We start from the raw sequence: 25779 nt of genomic DNA on the forward strand, positions 1-25779 counted from the left end.
GAGCATCCCATTGCCAGCGAATGGTGCGCCACCACCGAGAAACACAGGGCGGGGAGGTCAGAGAATTCCCCCCCTTAATTTGGGAAGAGTCGGCTTTAGCTGACAAAATGCATGTCTCTAACCAGGCAAGACAATAATGGTTTCCTAATAACATTTCTTAGAAATCTGTAAGTCATCCTGACTGAGTTCCATCTTGTTCAGTAAACAACTGGGCTTCAAGTTGTTCTGTGGTTTGATTTGTAGGCGGTCGAGATGCTTGAGTGAATATGCACAGTCTTGTTTCCCATTGAATTATCACTGAGAATAGATCATCATAACTTCAAATAACTCTTAGCCTGGAGTTTAGTGCTGTGTTATTAGTGTTGCCACGGTAAAGCAGTTTACCTGCCTGCATGGTACAAGGGGGCTAAAAGATGTCCTTCCATGGCACATTGGCTGTCAGTGTCCAGACACCAACAATACACTCACACCATGGCAATCACTCACACCATGGCAATACACTCACACCATGGCAATCGCTCACACCACGGCAATCGCTCACACCATGGCAATCGCTCACACCATGGCAATCACTCACACCATGGCAATCGCTCACACCATGGCAATCGCTCACACCATGGCAATCACTCACACCATGGCAATCGCTCACACCATGGCAATCACTCACACCATGGCAATCACTCACACCATGGCAATCGCTCACACCATGGCAATCACTCACACCATGGCAATCACTCACACCATGGCAATCACTCACACCATGGCAATCGCTCACACCATGGCAATCACTCACACCATGGCAATACACTCACACCATGGCAATCACTCACACCATGACAATCACTCACACCATGGCAATCGCTCACACCATGGCAATCGCTCACACCATGGCAATCACTCACACCACGGCAATCACTCACACCATGGCAATCACTCACACCACGGCAATCACTCACACCATGGCAATCACTCACACCATGGCAATCACTCACACCATGGCAATCACTCACACCATGGCAATACATGCACACCATGGCAATCACTCACACCATGGCAATCACTCACACCATGGCAATCGCTCACACCATGGCAATTACTCACACCATGGCAATCACTCACACCATGGCAATCACTCACACCATGGCAATACACTCACACCATGGCAATCACTCACACCATGGCAATCGCTCACACCATGGCAATCACTCACACTATGGCAATACACTCACACCATGGCAATCACTCACACCATGGCAATCACTCACACCATGGCAATCGCTCACACCATGGCAATCGCTCACACCATGGCAATCTCTCACACCATGGCAATCGCTCACACCATGACAATCACTCACACCATGGCAATCACTCACACCATGGCAATCGCTCACACCATGGCAATTACTCACACCATGGCAATCACTCACACCATGGCAATCACTCACACCATGGCAATACACTCACACCATGGCAATCACTCACACCATGGCAATCGCTCACACCATGGCAATCACTCACACCATGGCAATACACTCACACCATGGCAATCACTCACACCATGGCAATACACTCACACCATGGCAATCGCTCACACCATGGCAATCACTCACACCATGGCAATCGCTCACACCATGGCAATCACTCACACCATGGCAATCACTCACACCATGGCAATCACTCACACCATGGCAATCACTCACACCATGGCAATACACTCACACCATGGCAATCACTCACACCATGGCAATCACTCACACCATGACAATCACTCACACCATGGCAATCACTCACACCATGGCAATACACTCACACCATGGCAATCACTCACACCATGGCAATCACTCACACCATGGCAATACACTCACACCATGGCAATCGCTCACACCATGGCAATACACTCACACCATGGCAATCACTCACACCATGGCAATCACTCACACCATGGCAATACACTCACACCATGGCAATCATTCACACCATGGCAATACACTCACACCATGGCAATACAATACACGCACACCACGGCAATCACTCACACCATGGCAATCGCTCACACCATGGCAATCACTCACACCATGGCAATCGCTCACATCATGGCAATCACTCACACCATGGCAATCACTCGCACCATGGCAATACACTCACACCATGGCAATACACTCACACCATGGCAATCGCTCACACCATAGCAATACACTCACACCATGGCAATACACTCACACCATGGCAATACACTCACACCATGGCAATCACTCACACCATGGCAATCGCTCACACCATGGCAATACACTCACACCATGGCAATCGCTCACACCATAGCAATACACTCACACCATGGCAATACACTCACACCATGGCAATCGCTCACACCATAGCAATACACTCACACCATGGCAATACACTCACACCATGGCAATCACTCACACCATAGCAATACACTCACACCATGGCAATCACTCACACCATGGCAATACACTCACACCATGGCAATCACTCACACCATGGCAATCACACACACCATGGCAATCGCTCACACCATGGCAATCACTCACACCATGGCAATCACTCACACCATGGCAATCACTCACACCATGGCAATCACTCACACCATGGCAATCGCTCACACCATGGCAATCGCTCACACCATGGCAATCACTCACACCATGGCAATACATGCACACCATGGCAATCACTCACACCATGGCAATCGCTCACACCATGGCAATACACTCACACCATGGCAATCACTCACACCATGGCAAACGCTCACACCATGGCAATCACTCACACCATGGCAATACACTCACACCATGGCAATCACTCACACCATGGCAATCGCTCACACCATGGCAATCACTCACACCATGGCAATACACTCACACCATGGCAATCACTCACACCATGGCAATCACTCACACCATGGCAATCGCTCACACCATGGCAATCGCTCACACCATGGCAATCACTCACACCATGGCAATCGCTCACACCATGACAATCACTCACACCATGGCAATCACTCACACCATGGCAATCGCTCACACCATGGCAATTACTCACACCATGGCAATCACTCACACCATGGCAATCACTCACACCATGGCAATACACTCACACCATGGCAATCACTCACACCATGGCAATCGCTCACACCATGGCAATCACTCACACCATGGCAATACACTCACACCATGGCAATCACTCACACCATGGTAATACACTCACACCATGGCAATCGCTCACACCATGGCAATCACTCACACCATGGCAATCGCTCACACCATGGCAATCACTCACACCATGGCAATCACTCACACCATGGCAATCACTCACACCATGGCAATCACTCACACCATGGCAATCGCTCACACCATGGCAATCACTCACACCATGGCAATCACTCACACCATGACAATCACTCACACCATGGCAATCACTCACACCATGACAATCACTCACACCATGGCAATCACTCACACCATGGCAATACACTCACACCATGGCAATCACTCACACCATGGCAATACACTCACACCATGGCAATCGCTCACACCATGGCAATACACTCACACCATGGCAATCACTCACACCATGGCAATCGCTCACACCATGGCAATCACTCACACCATGGCAATCACTCACACCATGACAATCACTCACACCATGGCAATCACTCACACCATGACAATCACTCACACCATGGCAATCACTCACACCATGGCAATACACTCACACCATGGCAATCACTCACACCATGGCAATACACTCACACCATGTCAATCGCTCACACCATGGCAATACACTCACACCATGGCAATCACTCACACCATGGCAATCACTCACACCATGGCAATACACTCACACCATGGCAATACACTCACACCATGGCAATCACTCACACCATGGCAATACACTCACACCATGGCAATACAATACACTCACACCACGGCAATCACTCACACCATGGCAATCGCTCACACCATGGCAATCACTCACACCATGGCAATCGCTCACATCATGGCAATCACTCACACCATGGCAATCACTCACACCATGGCAATCACTCACACCATGGCAATCACTCACACCATGGCAATCGCTCACACCATGGCAATCGCTCACACCATGGCAATCACTCACACCATGGCAATACATGCACACCATGGCAATCACTCACACCATGGCAATCGCTCACACCATGGCAATACACTCACACCATGGCAATCACTCACACCATGGCAATCGCTCACACCATGGCAATCACTCACACCATGGCAATACATGCACACCATGGCAATCACTCACACCATGGCAATCACTCACACCATGGCAATCACTCACACCATGGCAATCGCTCACACCATGGCAATACACTCACACCATGGCAATCACTCACACCATGGCAATCACTCACACCATGGCAATCACTCACACCATGGCAATACATTCACACCATGGCCATACACTCACACCATGGCAATCACTCACACCATGGCAATACACTCACACCATGGCAATCACTCACACCATGGCAATACACTCACACCATGGCAATCGCTCACACCATGGCAATACACTCACACCATGGCAATCACTCACACCATGGCAATACACTCACACCATGGCCATACACTCACACCGTGGCAATCACTCACACCATGGCAATACACTCACACCATGGCAATCACTCACACCATGGCAATACACTCACACCATGGCAATCACTCACACCATGGCAATCACTCACACCATGGCAATCACTCATACCATGGCAATCGCTCACACCATGGCAATCACTCACACCATGGCAATCACTCACACCATGGCAATCAATCACACCATGGCAATCACTCACACCATGGCAATACATGCACACCATGGCAATCACTCACACCACGGCAATCACTCACACCATGGCAATCGCTCACACCATGGCAATACACTCACACCATGGCAATCACTCACACCATGGCAATCACTCACACCATGGCAATCACTCACACCATGGCAATCGCTCACACCATGGCAATCGCTCACACCATGGCAATACACTCACACCATGGCAATCACTCACACCATGGCAATCACTCACACCATGGCAATCGTTCACACCATGGCAATCACTCACACCATGGCAATCGCTCACACCATGGCAATCACTCACACCATGGCAATCACTCACACCATGGCAATCGCTCACACCATGGCAATCGTTCACACCATGGCAATCACTCACACCATGGCAATCGCTCACACCATGGCAATCACTCACACCATGGCAATCACTCACACCATGGCAATACACTCACACCATGGCAATACACTCACACCATGGCAATCACTCACACCATGGCAATCACTCACACCATGGCAATCGCTCACACCATGGCAATCACTCACACCATGGCAATCACTCACACCATGGCAATACACTCACACCATGGCAATCACTCACACCATGGCAATCACTCACACCATGGCAATCGCTCACACCATGGCAATACACTCACACCATGGCAATCGTTCACACCATGGCAATCACTCACACCATGGCAATCACTCACACCATGGCAATCGCTCACACCATGGCAATCACTCACACCATGGCAATACACTCACACCATGGCAATACACTCACACCATGGCAATCACTCACACCATGGCAATCACTCACACCATGGCAATCGCTCACACCATGGCAATACACTCACACCATGGCAATCGTTCACACCATGGCAATCACTCACACCATGGCAATCACTCACACCATGGCAGTCACTCACACCATGGCAATCACTCACACCATGGCAGTCACTCACACCATGGCAATCGCTCACACCATGGCAATACACTCACACCATGGCAATACAATACACTCACACCATGGCAATACACTCACACCATGGCAATACACTCACACCATGACAATCACTCACACCATGACAATCACTCACACCATGGCAATCACTCACACCACGGCAATCACTCACACCATGGCAATCACTCACACCATGGCAATCACTTTCATGACAGCCAAATGCAAAGAAACTATGTGAAATAACAACTATTCTGTACTATTGAACCACAAACTGACTCACATTGCACCGGATTTTCAGCGGTTTCAGATTTCTATTCTTTGACCTTTATAAATATCACAGATTCGGCCAAGTTAAATAATTCATAGGGGGTGGAGGTGAATGGGTGTGTGTGGGTTGTTGGTTGGTTGTGGGGGGGGAGATTATTTCCTTGTTTGATAAAAGAATGACTCACCTAGTCCCGTTTTATTTTATTTGCGTACTAATTCACCTTGTTGACCCTTTCTTGTTCGTGCTCCCAGGGGAATGTGACCACATCCCTCAGCTGGGGTGTTAATAAGGTTCCAGCGGTGTGGGCCGTCTGTAGGCGACTGCTGTTGCCATTCCGTGCCCGGGCAATTCTGGAATAGATAGGACAGGATCACAGAGGACTGAGTTTTGGGACAGGCTGCTAACTCGGGATTTCCTCTCCTTGCATTTTCTCTCTGAAGATGAGGTGGCGAGGTCAAGATACCAGTAACTGCGGTGTCCACCCAAGCCAGTCTGCCAAGCCTCCATCCCATATCGAGGCAGTACATCTGAGTTGGGCTGGCGATGCAGCCAGAATGCCTGACACTCCCTCACCAAAGCCAAGGGCGGCACGGTAGCACAGGGGTTAGCACTGTTGCTTCACAGCTCCAGGGTCCCAGGTTCGATTCCCGGCTTGGGTCGCTGTCTGTGCGGAGTCTGCACATCCTCCCCGTGTGTGCGTGGGTTTCCTCCGGGTGCTCCGGTTTCCTCCCACAGTCCAAAGATGTGCTGTTAGGTGAATTGGACATTCTGAATTCTCCCTCAGTGTACCCGAACAGGCGCCGGAATGTGGCGACTAGGGGATTTTCACAGTAACTTCATTGCAGTGTTAATGTGAGCCTACTTGTGACAATAATAAAGATTATTATTATTATAAATCATCCATGGAGAGTTTGGGTCCAGGGTTCATCCTCCTGATGGCTACAGGAAGCTAAATGGAAACTCTGCAGGCTCCAATCAAGAGTTGTGATATCAATGCCTATTCCTAGGAAACGCTCGCCCAGGTTTGCTGCACCTGGAGCAACTAAATAAAAAACAGTGCAGCCTCCTTCTACCGAGGGCAGAGATAATAAAAAGTTAACCATTTTGGGGGGAATCGACTTTAACCATTTAGGAACAGTTTGGCAATGTAAATGGTACATTCTGACTTTCGAAAAGGTGAGCCATGGGCAGGTTATGAGGGATTTTTATTGCTTTAATTTGTTATACACATATCGCCATTAAATGTTTCTTCATAGTGTAGAAATTCCCGTTGGTGGCAGTAACAAATAAATGCTTCATGCATGTGTATGGAGTCTGCCTGCAATCATTCTATCCTTGAATGTTTTTTTTTGGGGTGTGCGGCCAATTTGTTATGGGGGGTCCTTTAAACGTTTTGCACAGCTCCCCGCACATGGTAACCTGAAGTGGCTGGTTGTGTGCAGCCCTGCTCGGGAAGTTTCAGTTTGCTACACGGCTATGGGCCGCACAGTTGAGGAAACATTTTGTCTTCAATCCTCCAGGATCTCAGTGTTCTGAAGGTTTGCGAATCTCCTGTTTTCATCGTAACGCCGTTGCCGTGCCTCGGTCTAAAACTCTGGAATTCCCTCAGTAATCCTCTTTGCCTCTCAAATCCTTCTCTCTTCCTTTATAAAGTTCCTTCAAGCTAACCTTAACCTGCTGTATGGGTTTGGTGTCGCATTGTGTATTGCGTCTGGCAACGCACCTGTGCTTTTTGGGACCATTTTGCCACGTTGAGTTCCATCTCTGTATCTTTTCCCTCGTCTAGTGCTGCACTAAAGCAGACTTCTGCCTGTTTCCACAGCTGGTAATTCTGGGACCGTATCGCTCGTCTGTCGCCAGGGGCTTGTAGCTTGCTTGAGGAGCGCCACTCCATATCAAGTGTGTCTGGCCAGGAGTCTCTCCCGCTCTTACCGCCAACCTTTGGTGTTTGGAAGGATTTGCAAGTTGACACTCAACCTGCTGGGCCGCGTTATGAAACCTGGGCTGGGTCTCGAACCCGGAGCTCGTGGCTGAGAGGCAGGGGTGCTACTCACTGCGCCACAAGACCTCCACTACATTGAATATGCTATTTAAATTTAATTTGTTGTTGAATTCCTCTCTCTGATGTCTTATCAGGGTAACAAACTTATTTGAAGCAAATTATTTAATGCCTGCATCAAAATAGCAAACAGAGCTAAGTCATGCAAAAGTGTAGAGCACTACTTACTGGCAAGAGTAAACGCGAAGACGAATCTTTCCAGTAATGGGGCTGCCTACACTCCCACCAGAGACGTTGGTACTAAACTGATCCCCGCTGGTACTGGCTGCCCCAGAGCCACTCGAAGGAGCATTAATCAGCAGCAGGGGAAACGTCCGCCTCTCATTGGTACAAAGTCCTGCTTCAGAAAGCTGTCAGCCAATGCGATTGGTTGGCAGCTCTGCAAACCCATCAGTGTTCACTGCTGGGACCACGGGTTTAGTGTAAGGGTATCTGGCGTAGCAAGCGTGAACGTGTGACTTGGAAGAAGGATCCACAATGTGCTGCAAGGTGACACGCGACCTGAGACCAGGGTCAGTCGCGGACTGGACAGAGGCAAGCGTTTGTCTCTCAGCTTGGGCTGTTCCCTGTACATATGTACTTGCTTATGTGTTATCAACAAGCAGTTCATGTTCAATCATACAAAACTCCTTGTGACGGGAAACAGCGAGGGGGATGGGGTTGTGATTTGAAGGGTAGGTAGGAAGGATACAGGGAATCAAGGGGGAGGGTGTCAATCTTCGAGAGGTTCAGTAATCGAGGCAACCTCCGTGAGGCCTTCGCCCGTATCAGAGTCGATATCGCCAAGGCCGCGATGCACCCAGTAGACGAGACGCTGCCCTTTCAAATGGAGAGCGACGCATCAGACGTCGCCCTAGCCGCAAGCCTCAATCAGGCAGGCCCGTGGCATTCTTTTCCCGCACCCTTCATGCCTTAGAAATTCAGCACTCATCCGTCGAAAAAGAGGCCCAAGCTATCGTTGGCATTGGAGGCATTACCTGGCCGGCAGGAGATTCACTCTCCTCACAGATCAACGGTCGGCAGCCTTCATGTTCAATAACACACAGCGGGGCAAGATCAAGAATGATAAGATCTTGAGGTGGAGGATCGAGCTCTCCACCTACAATTACGAGATTTTGTATCGCCCCGGCAAGCTCAACAAGCCTCAGATGCCCTATCCCGAGGTACATGCGCCAGCGCACAAGTAGACCGACTCCGGGCCCTGCACGACAGCCTTTGTCACCTGGGAGTCACACGGTTGTACCATTTCATAAAGGCCCGCAATCTGCCCTACTCCGTCGAGGAAGTAAGGACATCACCAGGGATTGCCAGGTCTGTGCGGAGTGCAAGCCACACTTATACCAGCCAGACCGCGCGCACCTGGTGAAGGCTTCCCGCCCTTTGAACCCCTCAGCGTGGATTTCAAAGGGCCCCTCCCCTCCACCGACCGTAACATGTATTTTCTCAGTGTGGTCGACGAGTATTCCAGATTCCCATTCGCCATCCCATGCCCCGACATGACGCCTGCCACCGTCATCAAAGCCCTCAACACAATCTTCGCTCTGTTCGGTTTCCCCGCCTACATCCACAGTGACAGGGGATCCTCCTTTATGAGTGATGAGCTGCGTCAGTTCCTGCTCAGCAGGGGTCTCGCCTCCAGCAGAACGACCAGCTACAACCCCCGGGGAAACGGGCAGGTAGAGAGGGAAAACGGGACGGTCTGGAGGGCCGTCCAACTGGCCCTACGGTCCAGGAACCTCCCGGCCTCCCGCTGGCAGGAGGTCTTCCTCGATGCACTACACTCCATTCGGTCACTGCTGTGCACCGCCACTAACAACGCACCCCATGAGCGTCTCTTTGCCTTCCCCAGGAAGTCCACATCCGGGGTGTCGCTCCCGACTTGGCTCGCAGCTCCAGGACTCATCCTTCTCCGTAGGCACGTCCGCCGCCACAAGGCGGACCCGTTGTTGGAGAGGGTGCAGTTGCTCCAAGCGAACCCCCAGTATGCCTACGTGGCGTACCCCGACGGCTGCCCGGATACTGTCTCCCTCAGGGACCTGGCACCAGCAGGTTCCACACACACACACACACACACCTCTGGCCCGGCTCCATCCTCCCCTCCCCAGGCGCTCCCAGCAGCAACCCCCCCGGGACCATCCGTCCTCCCCCTGCCCACGCCCGAGGATGAAGAGGCTTTCGGCACGCTCCCTGAGTCACCGAAGACCAGACCAGCATCGGCATCGCCGCCACCACTGCGTCGCTCCCAGCGGCACATCAAGGCCCCGGACCGGTTAAACCTCGAACTGGCTCACTGGACTTCAAAAGAAAATTTATTTTTAAAGAAAATATTGTATATGTCAATTCAATTGCTGTATATAGTTCTCCATCACCCCCGCCGTACTCAATTTTAACAGGGGGTGAATGTGGTAAACCACTGTTGCACCTATATTAGGTGATGTATGGTATATTACAGGTACGCCGGTAGTCCCTGCCTGCTGGCTCCACCCAGTAGGCGGAGTATAAATATGTGTGTCCTCCGTGCAGCAGCCATTTCTCCAGCTCCTGTGGGAGGCCACACATCTTAGAGCAATAAAATTTCAGTTGTATTCAACTCTCGTCTTTGTCCAATTGATCGTGCATCACACACACTGCCTGACTCTAAAAATAGTACATTGGACCCAGGTGCATTTTGAAATTATACGCACTGTTTCAGAATGCCAAGCTGGCTTGTTTTAAAGATTGGTGGTAAGATTAGTGTGATTTGTGGGATGTACTAGTTCAGGAGTTACACTGAAATTTATCTTCCTGCTCTGCATTTCCCTGTTTCTTCATGGTTATTCTCCAGCTTTGGTCAATTCTGCTTGATAACCAGGAACGTGGAAGGCAATTACCATTACCTTGCTTGAAGGGAGCTCCTTGCCCGGCATGACCCGTTGTGTGTGCATGCCTACAGGCCATTGCTCCATCAATCCTGCAGAACATCCGTTTATTTGGCATCAGCTTGTGTTGCCATCTTACACCCTCCCTGGCTGAGATGCTATAATAACTCATCAAGAAGCTGTCCTCAATGAAGGTGAATTTCTTTTCAGTATTTATAATTACTCACTCAGCACAGCATCTCACTCCCAGCGCAGGCCTCGCTGGCAGGAGAGGTCTCACCAGGCCCTGAGTTGGGCCTGCTTTTATCCTTTGCCTTAACGAGCCCCAGGTGGTTGGCCTCAGCACCACCCCCCCCCCCCTCCCCCCACACCTGGGGAACTCGTACTCCACGGCGGAGAATCCCCGGGGGGAGGCACGAATCCCGCCCCGCCGCTCAAATGCCGGCTGCCCTATTCTCTGGCACCGTTTGTCGTGGGCCAGTGGGATTCCCATTGACAGCGGCCCCCCTCCCCGGCGATTCTCCGGGCCCCGATGGGCCGAGTGGCCTTAAAGTTGTGCCCAATCCCGCCGGCGTGAAGTACTCACCTCACGCACCTCAGGCAGGACCTGGCAGGTAAGTGTACGGGGCAGTCCTGGGGGGGTGTGAGGGTATCCGACCCTGGGGGGTGCCCCCATGGTGGCCTGGCCCGCGATCGGGGCCTACCGATCTGCAGGCGTGCTGGTTCCGTGGGGGCCTTCTTTCCTCCACGCTAGGCCCCTGTAGGGCTCCACCATATTGCCCGGGGTCCGACACGGAGAAGGAAACCCCCCGTGCATGCGCAAGATCACGCCTGCCAATCCGCGCATGCGCAAACTCGCATTCGGCGCCAGATGGAGCTGCGCCAATCACTCCGGCGTCAACCTAGCCCCCGAGAAATTGGAGAATTCCTCACATTCGGGGGCTGTTGGCGCGGAGTGGTTGGCGGCGGTTTTCCCGCCGGCGTGGGGACATAGCCCCATTTTCAGAGAATCCCGCCCCAGATGTTTCTGACTTTTCTTTCTGAATCACATTTCGATTTTGTGTTTTGAATAGTTCTGCGTTGAGCTCAATGTTTGGAAATATGGGTTGAGTCGACTTCACTTTCAAAAGGGCTCTCCTGTTACTTCTCAGAATAGAACCTCCCTAAGTTATCGCATCATCAGAATGTGGAGCTGCTTTGCCTATTACGCTCGCCATGTTTAACCATCCGCTTGTGGGCATTTGCACTCTGACGTAATCACCTGGTTCTGGTTGTTGTAATTCTTTAGCTGTCCTGTCATAGTAATATTTCTGTAGCTCTTTGTTTTTCTTCCTTGTGTTGATCACATCTTATTGTCAGGATTTGCTAAGTCTAGGAATGGTAATGTGTGTAGCTGCCGATTCATCAATAACTGTGCGATAAATCTGTGGCTCACGGAGTGGCTCTTTAACTTAATAGAGCTAGAAATGGATCGCTGCCTGAATCCGCTGATTTCTTCAGTAGTTTCTTCACAAAGTGAACACCTTCCTCTGCTTTGACTTTGGATTGGGGATATAATGGCTTTGAGGTTATGTGTTCAAAATCATACTGCTTCCATCCACTCGCAGCTGTCGAAGCATGGACCATTGTCAGACATCACTGTGAGTGGAATACCATGTCGAGCAAGCACTTCCTATATGGTTTTGATTACTGCTGAGGAACTTGAGTTAGGTAAACGTATCACCTCTGGATAATACGAGTAATAATCAATTGTTAACAAGTATTCCTTGCCATGCAAGTAGAAGCTATCGACTTTAGACCATGGAGTCTTTACCACATTGTGCACAGTCAACGTCTCTTTCTGTTGGAGTGATTGGTTGCTTTGACAAATGTGACATTCTAATACTAGGTTAGTAATATCTGCATTAATGCCTGACCGGTAGACTATCTGTCGAGCACGTCTTTTACACTTTTCGATACCTAAGTGACCCTCGTGAACCTTCAATGAACTTACATATATATCTTCAAATAGCATAAAACAAAGGGCATTTAGCACAGGCCACAGAGAAACCACATCACAACTAGCTGGTGCTTGGTTTGAGAGGGGAAAATTGATCTTCTTCTGAATTGAGTTTGAAGAAGAGCCTTGCTATTTTTTCTTCTGATCTTCCAGGATGTTGCAGGTCTATGGTCACTGATGTAACGTTAGCCGATTGTCTGTAATGAGACTAGTTGCTTGTTCATTTGAAGGAAGCTGATGTCGGTATTTGTGATTGAATACCTGCACACGTGTTTGTTTTTCTTTCGGTAGAGGTGTAAATGCCAGATTATGTGGTCCGTGTGTTGGTGGGGGGGGGGGGGGGGGAAAGAGATGAAACAGCCAAGGTTGAGAGAACAATGGGGAGAGGAGATTGAGACAAAACACAGTGGGCTTTATCAGTGAGTCACAATTTCAAACTGAATTGCCAGTAGTTGCTTGTATAAGGAACACTTATTTAGTGAGAATTTAATTTGACACATTCTACAAAACTGCAAGTGTGGCCAAAGCATTTTAACCACTCATTAGTCTCACTGTAACGTTTCTAATGGTACAGATGACGTGACAGAAGACTTCCTCCGCAGTCTTTAAGTAAATTGTTGCAGGAATCCAGCGGAGGTTTTATAGATTAGCCAGGGAAAGAAAATCTAATTTCACTGAGTAATATTCAAGTCACCACACACCAAAATGTCAAAACGTGCCTCCTTTTCAGTTTCCCTTCATTAGGGACACGTTGGCATAAATGTCATTCATTGTCCTTCTCCGAACACCTGTCATGTCAATGGCGTGGATATGGATGTCAGCTTACAGCTAAATAGGTCACCCCTGTCTCATTCAACTGCATCTGTTGCAGGGTCCTGAATCCCAGCTCAATGTGTTCCTCTCCACCAAGTGATGCATACGTAAGTACCAATCAAATTGATGGTGACAGCTCAGTTGGGCCTTTCCAGTTGTAGCGGACTGAATTATTTTACCTGATTAAAGCGATTTGTAATTGCATTCTTAAACCGGCTCTGATGTCCTTCTGTGCCCGGACAACAGTGCTGAACGTAGGGAAGGGATTTGTTGTTCATGTATGTACATTCTGGGCCACAAGACGCTCTGGTGACTAACAAAACTGTATCTTCTTCCGAAGCTGAATCGATTGAAAAGGGCTTTCACCAAAATGGTGAGATTTTGGAAACACGTCCACAACAAAATTATGATTTATTAAGTCTCTAGGTTTGATGTTCTGTTATGCATCCAATCCCTAGAGAGTGCAGAGGGGTTATCCCTTAAGGAGTTCCTTTGCACCAAATCTGCCTTCTTGAATACTTTTGAATCATTGCTTTTTAAAAGGTAACATCTATGTCACATATTGTGCTTTTATTTGTCTTCCATCTTCAATTGAACAATAATACAATAATAATAACTTGAATTTATACAGCATATTTCACAACGCAATAGAGGATTGTTTTTGCTGGCAGCCACTGGCAATTTGATTTAAAGTTTGAATTGTTTATATATCCTATTGTGCTTTGTCTCAATTTCCTCTCTTCATTGTTCTCACAATGTTGGCCATTTCATTTCTTCTCTGCTTCAACGCATCCACCAAACAATCCGGTGTGTTTGTGAGTACACAAAGGAAAACAACGATCATGTCAATAGAATATGAAAAGAAATCAAAACTATATGTATCAAAACTCGATTCTTTTTTGCTGTTTTAAAATGGACTTCTGCTGAACCACAAAATGGCTGCTGCAGGTCACGTGACTTATGAGATTGGCCATCTGTTATTCATAACATTTCGTTGAATTTGCAGTGCAGAAGGAGGTCATTCAGCCCATCGATTCTGCACCGGCCCTTGGAAAGAGCACCCTATTTAAGCCCCACTCCGCCACCCTATCCCCTTTAGCCCCGTAACCCAACCTAACATTTTTGGACACTAAGGGCAATTTAGAATGGCCAATCCACTTTACCTGCACATCTTTGAACTATGGGAGGAAACCGGAGCACCCGGAGGAAACCCACACACATACGGGGAGAACGTGCAGACTCCATACCCAAGCCAGGAATTGAACCTGGGACCTTGGAGCTGTGAAGCAACTGTGCTAACCACTGTGCTACCATGCTGCCCATAAATTTCTAGAAGGTTCAAACAAAGACGACAAGAACAAAAGAGTTCCACTCCCATCCTTCTGGGACCTCACACCCAAATTGTAAGGCCACATAATAATTACAAAACTGGACGATTAACAGATGAACTGATTCCCCCAGCCAGGGGGATAACAAAGATAGAGACATCGAAACTCGCTATATCTGAAGAAGCGCTAACAGCCAGCATGTTGATTCTTGAGGATTTTGGCCAACGCCGTTCACTTCAAGAACTTTTGTGTTACTGTCTCCAATCAGAACCTCATCTGAAATGAACTCTGCAGTGAAGGAAACACCCTCTGGGCTTTAACTTACTCGACTGGAAATTGTCATGATATTCAGACAAACATCATGGTGCAAACACACATACACACTGATGGACAGATCAACACACACGCATCACAGCCAATCACAAGCAACAGCACACGCACTATAAAACAGGGAACACCACAGTTCCCGCTGATTCCAGCAGGAGACAGCTCAGGGCACAGAGCTCACAGCGTGTCACTCAGACACACACCATGTGCTGAGTGCCTCTCTAGGATAGTGTAAGGGCTGGGTCCACAGGTTAAAGGGTAAAGAACGAACCACAGTCATAAGTTTACAGATGTTGTTATTGATAGTAATGAAACAGAGTTTTATCATCTGCAACCGTGTTGGTTCGCCTGTATAGCGGGACACCCAACACGACAGAAATCATACAAACAAATTTTCATTTAATGGACCTTTTAATGTTGTTGCTCGTTATAATATCTTCTGGAGACCCGAGAAGATTACACAAAATGATTTATTTTGGTAAACAAAAGTAATGTTTGCAATGCGGCATAGAGCACATATGTCTCAGCTGGGACAACGGATCTGACCGGTCCCAATCTATATCAGCTTTTAGAAACCAGAGTCACAAGCCCCAGCTGCTAGGCCTCTGCCCCCAGTGAGAGAGCTCCTGTTCCACGAGCCCCACGGGAAGATCAAATGGGTCATCTCCGTGAGTCTCGTGAGGTTTATTACATCCCTCCCCACTCTGAGGTCCATAGGTCCCTCAGCCATTGGAGGTGGGGGGTGGTCTACTTCGCCGCTTTGCCTGTGGCTTTGTTTCCAACGGTTGCGGGCTGGGCCGAGGGTGTGTGTGACTTGTCGGCATCACTTCCAAGGCGATCGTTTTGGGGTCCTGGGGATTTCTCCCTGACCAAACTTACATCCAAAATCATGGATGTTTCTGTCTCCATGTCTGACCCCGGAACCCTCCAACTCGCGCATGTCAGTGTCATCGCCCTTGGGGAGGAGGGCTCCCTGGCTTCTGGATGATGGGCAAGGGGAACGAGAGGCTGGAGGGGCTGGCTTCTGTGTGGGTTCCCTGCCTTTGAGCTGGTCCACATGTTTGCGTATGGTCGCTCCTTGGTTTTGACTTGATAAGAGACTGGTCCAGTCTTCTGTGCTCTGGCCCTCGGCATCCACCGTTCCCAGAATTCCAGATGTACACGGTGTCCCTGGTTTGAATCCTCAGTCCTGCTCCCGGTGGTCATGGTACTTTTTCTGGAGATCTTGTTTCTTCTCCACCTTCCTACCAAGACTGGGAACCGTTAGGATTGGAAGGGTTTTTGGTCTTTGGCCCATCAGTAAATCTGCCGGTACTACCACAGTTATCAGGGGCGAAATTCTCCGGAAACGGCGCGATGTCCGCCGACTGGCGCCCAAAACGGCGCCAATAAGTCGGGCATCGCGCCGCCCCAAAGGTGTGGAATGCTCCGCATCTTTGGGGGCCAAGCCCCAACATTGAGGGGCTAGGCCGGCGCCGGAGGAATTTCCGCCCCGCCAGCTGGCGGAAACGGCCTTTGGTGCCCCGCCAGCTGGCGCGGAAATGACATCTCCGGGCGGCGCATGCGCGGGAGTGTCAGCGGCCGCCAACAGTTTCCCACGCATGCGCAGTGGATGGAGTCTCTTCCACCTCCGCCATGGTGGTGACCGTGGCGGAGGCGGAAGGGAAAGAGTGCCCCCACGGCACAGGCCCGCCCGCGGATCGGTGGGCCCCGATGCGGGCCAGGCCACCGTGGGGGCATCCCCCCCAGGGCCAGATCGCCCCGCGTCCCCCCCCCCCAGGACCCCGGAGCCCGCCCGCGCCGCCTTGTCCCGCCGGTAAGGTAGGTGGTTTAATCTACGCTGGCGGGACAGGCAATTTATCGGCGGGACTTCGGCCCATCCGGGCCGGAGAATCGAGCGGGGGGGGCCCGCCAACTGGTGCGGCGCAATCCAGCCCCCGCCGAATCTCCGGTGCTGGAGACTTCGGCAACCGGCGGGGGCGGGATTCACGCCAGCCCCCGGCGATTCTCCGACCCGGCGGGGGGGTCGGAGAATGTCGCCCCAGATGTGCTGTGGTCCGATGCTTGAACAGAAAATGGGGCAATTATGTCGCAACTGGCCCTGTGGCTTGTTTTTTAATTCCCCTCATCAAAGTCTGTACCGCCCACTCAGCCAGGCCATTCGGAAGGTTAGTACCGGGAGGTCCGGATGGTGTTTGGCTCTTTTCGCCTGCATGAACTTGGAGAATTCCTCACTGGTGAAAGGTTCCAATATCTGTGATGGGCACCTCCGGGATTCCATGGATGTGGAACGACTGGCATGGCTTCTCTCCGATGGTCCGCATTGTGGTGGACGGCATCCGGTAAACATGCATCCATTTCGAGTTGACCTGAACAAGTAGTAGAAACATTGACCTCAGCAAAGGCCAATGAAGTCGGCGTGTTAACTGCACCCAGGGCCGTCCTGGCCACTCCCAGTGAAGTGAGGCCGATGGCGGGAGCTTTCAATGCTATTGGCACGCTGTATGCTACTGCACCAACCTCTCGATGTCGCCACCGAGCTCCCGCCACCACACGTAGCTCCTGGCGAGCATCTTCTTTTTGGAGACCCCCAGATGTCCACTGTGCAGATCCAGCAGGATGACTTTCTGACCTTGCCTCGGGACCAGTACACGGGCTCCCCATATGAGAATGGCGTCTTTAATGCTCAGCTCCTGTTGCCTAGTTGTGAGAACCCACAGTTCTTCAGACAGTTCCCCTGTAGCCCCCATGCAGGGCGACGTGGCACAGCCTTGCCAATGTAGGGTCCTTTTGCATCCACACACAAATTTGTGAGGCTATGACACGCAACGTGTTCAGAAAATGTAGCAGCACCAAGACTTTGTCCACTACTGGTGGGGATGGTGATGTGTCAGAAATAGGAGTCAGCTCAAGGCATTCACTTGCGTAATCGACGCGCCTGGGCGATACTCAAAGGCATGCTCATACACCGCTAACCATAGTGTCATCTCTGGATCCTGGCTAACACGATCGGTGTTATCGCCCTGTCTTCTTTGAAGAGGCCGTAATGATTGCGATGTGCCGCCACTAAATGTATTGATGGAACATTTTGACCGCGAAGATCCCGGTCAGTCCTTCCTTTTCAATCTGAGCGTACCTGCGTTCTGCATCAGCCAAGATTCTCAACACAGCGGCCATCAGCCACTCCACCACAAAGTCCATGCAATGGGCCAGCAATGCCCTTATGCCACATGGGGAGGCGCCACACGTGATAAGGAGCAATCTGGCAGGCTCGTAATGTGTTTGCAGTTTAGAGGACAACGGTTGTCGCTTTACTTTGGCAATTGCCTCCTCTTGTGGCGCCCTCCATGACCATGTCCCATGTTCCTTTACGAGAGCATATAAAGGTGCCAGGATGGTCGCCAGATTTGGAATGAAATTTCCCATAGTAATTTATGAGTCCTAGTAATGGCCATAGCTCCGTCATATCCTCAGGTGTGGGGACCTGCTTGATAGTTCAGACCTTCTCCTCCATTGGTTGTAAACCGTCCTTGTCTACCTGATGCCCCAGGTATGTGACCTCTTTCACCTGGAAAACACACTTGCCCATTTTCAGGTGGACACCTGCCTCCAGGAAACAATGGAGGACTTCCTCTAAATTATCGAGGTGTTCCTCCTCGTTGGCTCCAGTAATCAATGTGTAGTCCATGTAGACTGCCAGCCTTGGGATCCCTTGAAGGATGCTCCCCATAACCCGCTGGAAGATCGCACACAGGTGGTTGATACTCCAAGTAGGAGCCTGGTGGATTCATGCAATCTCTTGAGGGTGTTAATAGTCACATATTTACTGACCGCCGCATCCAACTCCAACTGGAGGAATGTGTGGCTCATGTCCAACTTGGAGAAGGAATGACCCCAGCCAATTTTGCAGCAAGATTCTCCATGCACAGCATTGGGTGCCCGTCCAACTGGAGGGCCTTGTTCACCATCACCATAAGGCAGAGCACCGGTAACTAGTCGTGGCCCAACATACTGGGTCTGGGCCCCTGGATCGATAGCAGGCAAACCTCTTACTGCCCGTAGGCAATCGGAGTTATCGTTGTTCCAATGATGGACGATAGCTTTCTGGTATCTGTCTCAACTGTGCCTTACTGTCCCTTCGAACCGTCCGCATGTTTGCTGTCCAATAACAGAGACAGCAGCCCCTGTGTCTATTTCCATCTCTTGAAGGTGGCCGTGTATCTATAAGGTGATTTAGATGGAGGCCACTTTTGGTGCATAATGCTATTTAGTTGCATGCAAACATCCTCATCGGGTTGTACTCTGCCTCGTCATTGTTTGAGATCCAACCACTACGGAGGTGTCATCAGCAAATTTGAAAATCGAATTGGAGGGGAATTTGGCCGCACAGTTAAAGGTGTATAAGGAGTATAGTAGGGGGCTGAGGACACAGCCTTGTGGGGCACCGGTGTTGAGGATGATCATGGAGGAGGTGTTGTTGCCTATCCTTACTGATTGTGGTCTGTGGGTTAGAAAGTTCAGGATCCAGTCACAGAGGGAGGAGCCCAGGCCCAGGCCACAGAGTTTGGAGATGAGTTTTGTAGGAATAATGGTGTTGAAGACTGAGATGTAGTCAATAAATAGGAGTCTGACATAGGTGTCTTTGTTATCTAGGTGTTCCAGGGCAGAGTGCAGGTTCAGCGAGATGGCGTCTGCTGTGGAGCTGTTGCAGCGGTAGGCAGACTGTAGTGGATCAAGGCAATCCGGGAGGCTGGAGCTGATTCCACCTTTCAAAGCACTTCATGATGATGGATGTCAGAGCCACTGGACGATAGTCATTAAGGCACGCTGCTTGGCTTTTCTTTGGTACAGGGATGATTGTTGACTTCCTGAAGTAGATAGGGACCTCAGATTGTTGTAAAGAGAGGTTGAAGATGTCTGCGAGTACCCCCGCCAGCTGATCCGTGCAAGACCTGAGAGCTCGTCCGGGTACCCCATCCAGGCCAGTGGCTATTTGTGGGTTGACCTTCGAAAAGGCTGCTCTGACATCTGCAATGGTGACTTCAGACACAAGTTCATCTGATGTGCAGGCGTGTGGGTGTGTGAGTGTGTGTGTGTATGCATGTGCGTGTGCATGTGAGTGTGTGCATATTTGTGTATGTGTGCGCGTCTGCATGTGCCTTGTGCATGTGTGTTTGTGAGCGTGTGTGTATGTGTGTGCGTGTGCATGTTGTGTGTCCACATATTTGCATGCATGTGTGGGTATGCATGCATGTGTTGGTATGTGTGTGCTTGTGTGTGCATTTGTGCATGTGTGCATGTCTGTGTGAGCATGTGTATGTTTGTGTGTGTGTGTGCCTGCATGCTGTGCCTTTGGGTGTACGTTTCTGTGTTTGCCTGCATATGTGTTTGCGTATGTGTGTATTTGTGTGTGTGTTTGCGTGTCTGTGTGTGTGTGTGTGTTTGTGTTTGCATGTCTGTGTGTATGTGTGTGCTTGTGTCTGTGTGCATGTGTGTGGTTTTGAACACTTCCAGGGACACCTCCACACCCCCTCCTCACTCCACAGGTTTGAATAGAAATAAACTAACCTTCTGAGTTAATCATCATGCGGGTTTGCTGAGCATTATTATTATATTGGCCACACAATCTGAGGGTTGGAGAAATTGCCTATTTTTTAGTAGTTCAAAACACCTCTGCATACAGACAATGGTGAGAGGATGAAGGAGTTCAGTTCCTCTCTCCTGTCCATAATAAAACACTTGCACAAACTCTGTACAAATACGCACATATCAGCCTCCCTCAGCAGAAAAGGCAAACAGTCCTGTTGCAGAACAAGCTAACATGACATTGCATCTGTGACTCATTGGTTTATGATCAAAGCCAGTGCATTAATTTTTGAACTAAAGTCAACGTTGTAATCTCGGAAATGCAGCAGCTACATCACACTGCCCTGTCCCACAAACAGCAATGTGATAACACTGAGATCAGCTCATTTTTAGTGATATTGGTTGAGAGTGAAATATTTGCCAAGACACCAGGGCGAATTCATCAAAATAGTGCCACACAATCTGTTTGATTCAGCTGAGACCATGGGCAAGGCCTTGGTTTAATGCCTCAGCTAAAAGACAGCACCTCAAACGCTGCAGCACCCCCTGAAGTACCTTGCTGGAGAGTTAGCTTGGATTTTGTGCTCAATCCCCACAGTGGGACTTGACCCCACATCCTCTGATTTAGTGGAAAGAGTGCTGTCTTTGTCTCGTAGCTGGCACTTTAAGGAAACATTCCAGATGCAATTATTTAATGTTGCAATATAATTATCAGCAATAAAAAATATTGCAGGTGATCCTGAAAGAGAAGACAGGTTAACTTTTAGGAGAGGAATGTTTCACCGAGATGGACATGGGGCAGGTCGGAGATCCCTCTTAAAGGGTGCAGCAAAACAGAAGGGGGAACAGGAGAAATAGTGATCAATAATCAATAACCAATAGAAAGATTAACATTTGAAGGAAAACGTTCACAGCCAGAACTTGGTACTGGTAAAAGATAGAAAGACTGACCTTTAGCACCTCTCACGACTATGGGACATTCCAAAGCAATTTACAATCAATGTACGGAATTTTCTGTTATTTGCGCAGAATGCCGGCTAAGACAGGAAAACCAGCGAGTAGCTCGTGGCTGCACAGCCAGCTTCTCCCGGCACATTTTGCAGCGTTCTGTGCAAAACAAAAACGGATTCTCCCGGCGTGGCCCATGCGCTAGCGGCACGGGGCCTGATAGTGCGGCAGCGTCAGCTCAATAAGACATCCTGATCGGTGATTGAAAAAATGATATCCTTCGCCCAAGGATAAGGGGAATCCCCAATAATCACAAGCACAACACACTCCCCCACGCATCCCACCCCCCACTCACCCCCATGCCCCCCCCCCCCCCCCCGCCCCAGGATAAAAGGATAAGGGGGCCCTCCCCCCCAAGGATAAGGGGAACCACCCCACCAATGAGCACCCCAGATAGCCCCCCTTGACAATGCCCCCTGGGGGCAGTGCCAGAGGCAATACTTGTGCGCCAAGGGGCATTGTAAAGGTGAAAGAAGACTACGGGGCAGTGCCATGGGGCAATGCCAGGGGCCAGTTGGCAGTGCCAGGGGGCACAGGCATGACCTTTCTGGATGGGTACCTTGTTATTCAACAGCGAAGGGTGGGAAAAATCAGAAATCGAGACATCACATAAGACCATAAGACATAGGAGCGGGAGTAAGGCCATTCGGCCCATCGAGTCCACTCCACCATTCAATCATGGCTGATTTCAACTCCATTTACCCGCTCTCTCTCCATAGCCCTTAATTCCTCGAGAAAGCAAGAATTTATCAACTTCTGTCTTAAAGACACTCAACGTCCCGGCCTCCACCGCCCTCTGTGGCAATGAATTCCACAGACCCACCACTCTCTGGCTGAAGACATTTCTCCTCATCTCTGTTCTAAAGTGACTCCCTTTTATTCTAAGGCTGTGCCCCCGGGTCCTAGTCTCCCCTGCTAATGGAAACAACTTCCCTACGTCCACCCTATCTAAGCCATTCATTATCTTGTAAGTTTCTATTAGATCTCCCCTCAACCTCCTAAACTCCAATGAATATAATCCCAGGATCCTCAGACGTTCATCGTATGTTAGGCCTACCATTCCTGGGATCATCCGTGTGAATCTCTGCTGGATCCGCTCCAGTGCCAGTATGTCCTTCCTGAGGTGTGGGGCCCAAAATTGCTCACAGTATTCTAAATGGGGCCTAACTAATGGTTTATAAAGCTTCAGAAGTACATCCCTGCTTTTATATTCCAAGCCTCTTGAGATGAATGACAACATTGCATTTGCTTTCTTAATTACGGACTCAACCTGCAAGTTTACCTTTAGAGAATCCTGGACTAGGATCACGGTATGATTCTCATTTTCTGAGTCTTGTGATATTTTGCACCCACGTCGCCGTGTGTGGCGTGTGCTCATGGCGAACGCAGGCGCAAAACTGCTGCCAAAACGATACTTTTGAAGTGCACTTATTGTTATTATGTCGGCAATGTGGCAGCCACAAAGACCAGAGTGATAATGACCAGGTAATCTGTCTTAGTGACCTGACTGAGTGATAACTATCGGTCAGGACACCGGGAATAACTCCGGGAATAGTGACATGGGATATTTCTCTCCACCCGAGAGAGCAGATGGGGTTTCTGCTAATTTGATTTGCGCTTTCATGGCCGAGGGAAGATTAAAACCCCAGCTCCTGACATTTTTACAGAAAATACGTCCCCATTCATTCTTGTATTGACATTTTACATCATCAATGCACGTCATTCTTATTCACTTGGCAGCAGTTCTATTCAGATGGTGACCACTTTTGCTTAGGAGGCTGTGAGTTCTGTCTGCCACTATTACAATATTTAGATCTTAAATCTCCTTAATAAACTTGCATTGATATTCGTCTCTTACTGCACTGAATTACTGCGCTTACTTGATTTTCTCCCGGGTTAATAACCACCAGCGGCCAGGTCCTTATTGATTTTCTCAGCACCTGGCAGCATACTCATACAGTGAGTGATGTTGTGAAGATGCCATCCCTCTGGAAGTCCGAGTTCCCGACGGTGCGGTTTACTTGTGCTTTTAAAAATCGTGAAACCAGCGTGGCGGCTGTTGAGGGAGAGAGAGGGGGTTCGGAAAGTGTCCAACATCACCATAGTTTGCTGACAGTTGTGCCGCTGGCCGGGTGGGGGGGGCAGGAGGTGGGTTGTCGGGTCGGGGTGGATGGCATGGCACACCTTTGCCACAGCTGTAAAGGCAACCATACAGCTGTGCACACCGCTGACTACCCACTGTGGACTTAGGACCACAGGTCATATTGGTCCCCCCCCTCCCCCCAGGCCACCCCTCCCAGGTGCCCTCTGACCCCAGTCGACCCATCAGCTGTAAGGCGTGCTCCCGCGCAACCAGTGCCATGTTGTTGGCTGGGATGAGTGTGTGTGGGGAGTGTAATGTGTGTGTGCGGCTGGGGTGAGTGTGTGTGGGGAGTGTAATGTGTGTGTGCGGCTGGGATGAGTGTGTGTGGGGAGTGCAGTGTGTGTGCGGCTGGGGTGAGTGTGTGTGGGGAGTGTAATGTGTGTGTGCGGCTGGGGTGAGTGTGTGTGGGGAGTGTAATGTGTGTGTGCGGCTGGGATGAGTGTGTGTGGGGAGTGTAATGTGTGTGATCGGCTGGGGTGAGTCTGTGTGGGGAGTGCAGTGTGTGTGTGCGGCTCGGATGAGTGTGTGTGGGGAGTGTAATGTGTGTGTGCGGCTGGGATGAGTGTGTGTGGGGAGTGTAATGTGTGTGTGCGGCTGGGATGAGTGTGTGTGGGGAGTGTAATGTGTGTGTGCGGCTGGGATGAGTGTGTGTGGGGAGTGTAATGTGTGTGTGCGGCTGGGGTGAGTGTGTGTGGGGAGTGTAATGTGTGTGTGCGGCTGGGGTGAGTGTGTGTGGGGAGTGCAGTGTGTGTGTGCGGCTCGGATGAGTGTGTGTGGGGAGTGTAATGTGTGTGTGCGGCTGGGATGAGTGTGTGTGGGGAGTGTAATGTGTGTGTGCGGCTGGGATGAGTGTGTGTGGGGAGTGTATGTGTGTGTGCGGCTGGGGTGAGTGTGTGTGGGGAGTGTAATGTGTGTGTGCGGCTGGGATGAGTGTGTGTGGGGAGTGTTCTGTGTGTGTGAGGCTGGGATGAGTGTGTGTGGGGAGTGTAATGTGTGTGTGCGGCTGGGATGAGTGTGTGTGGGGAGTGTAATGTGTGTGTGCGGCTGGGATGAGTGTGTGTGGGGAGTGTAATGTGTGTGTGCGGCTGGGGTGAGTGTGTGTGGGGAGTGTAATGTGTGTGTGCGGCTGGGGTGAGTGTGTGTGGGCATTGCAGTGTGTGTGTGCGGCTGGGATGAGTGTGTGTGGGGAGTGTAATGTGTGTGTGCGGCTGGGATGAGTGTGTGTGGAGAGTGTAATGTGTGTGTGCGGCTGGGGTGAGTGTGTGTGGGGAATGTAATGTGTGTGTGCGGCTGGGATGAGTGTGTGTGGGGAGTGTTCTGTGTGTGTGCGGCTGGGATGAATGTGTGTGGGGAGTGTAATGTGTGTGTGCGGCTGGGATGAGTGTGTGTGGGGAGTGTTCTGTGTGTGCGGCTGGGATGAGTGTGTGTGGGGAGTGTAATGTGTGTGTGCGGCTGGGATGAGTGTGGGTGGGGTGTGTAATGTGTGTGTGCGGCTGGGATGAGTGTGTGTGGGGAGTGTTATGTGTGTGTGCGGCTGGGATGAGTGTGTGTGGGGAGTGTAATGTGTGTGTG

At 50.2% G+C, this 25779-nt stretch overlaps 1 long non-coding RNA gene across 1 annotated transcript in view; it reads left to right on the forward strand.

The window, feature by feature from the left end:
- Positions 1 to 25779, forward strand: part of LOC140394764 (uncharacterized) — a 90056-nt gene that overhangs the window by 937 nt on the left and 63340 nt on the right. The window lies entirely within an intron of this gene.

Source organism: Scyliorhinus torazame, chromosome 18, assembly GCF_047496885.1.
Source record: "Scyliorhinus torazame isolate Kashiwa2021f chromosome 18, sScyTor2.1, whole genome shotgun sequence".
NCBI lineage: Eukaryota > Metazoa > Chordata > Chondrichthyes > Carcharhiniformes > Scyliorhinidae > Scyliorhinus > Scyliorhinus torazame.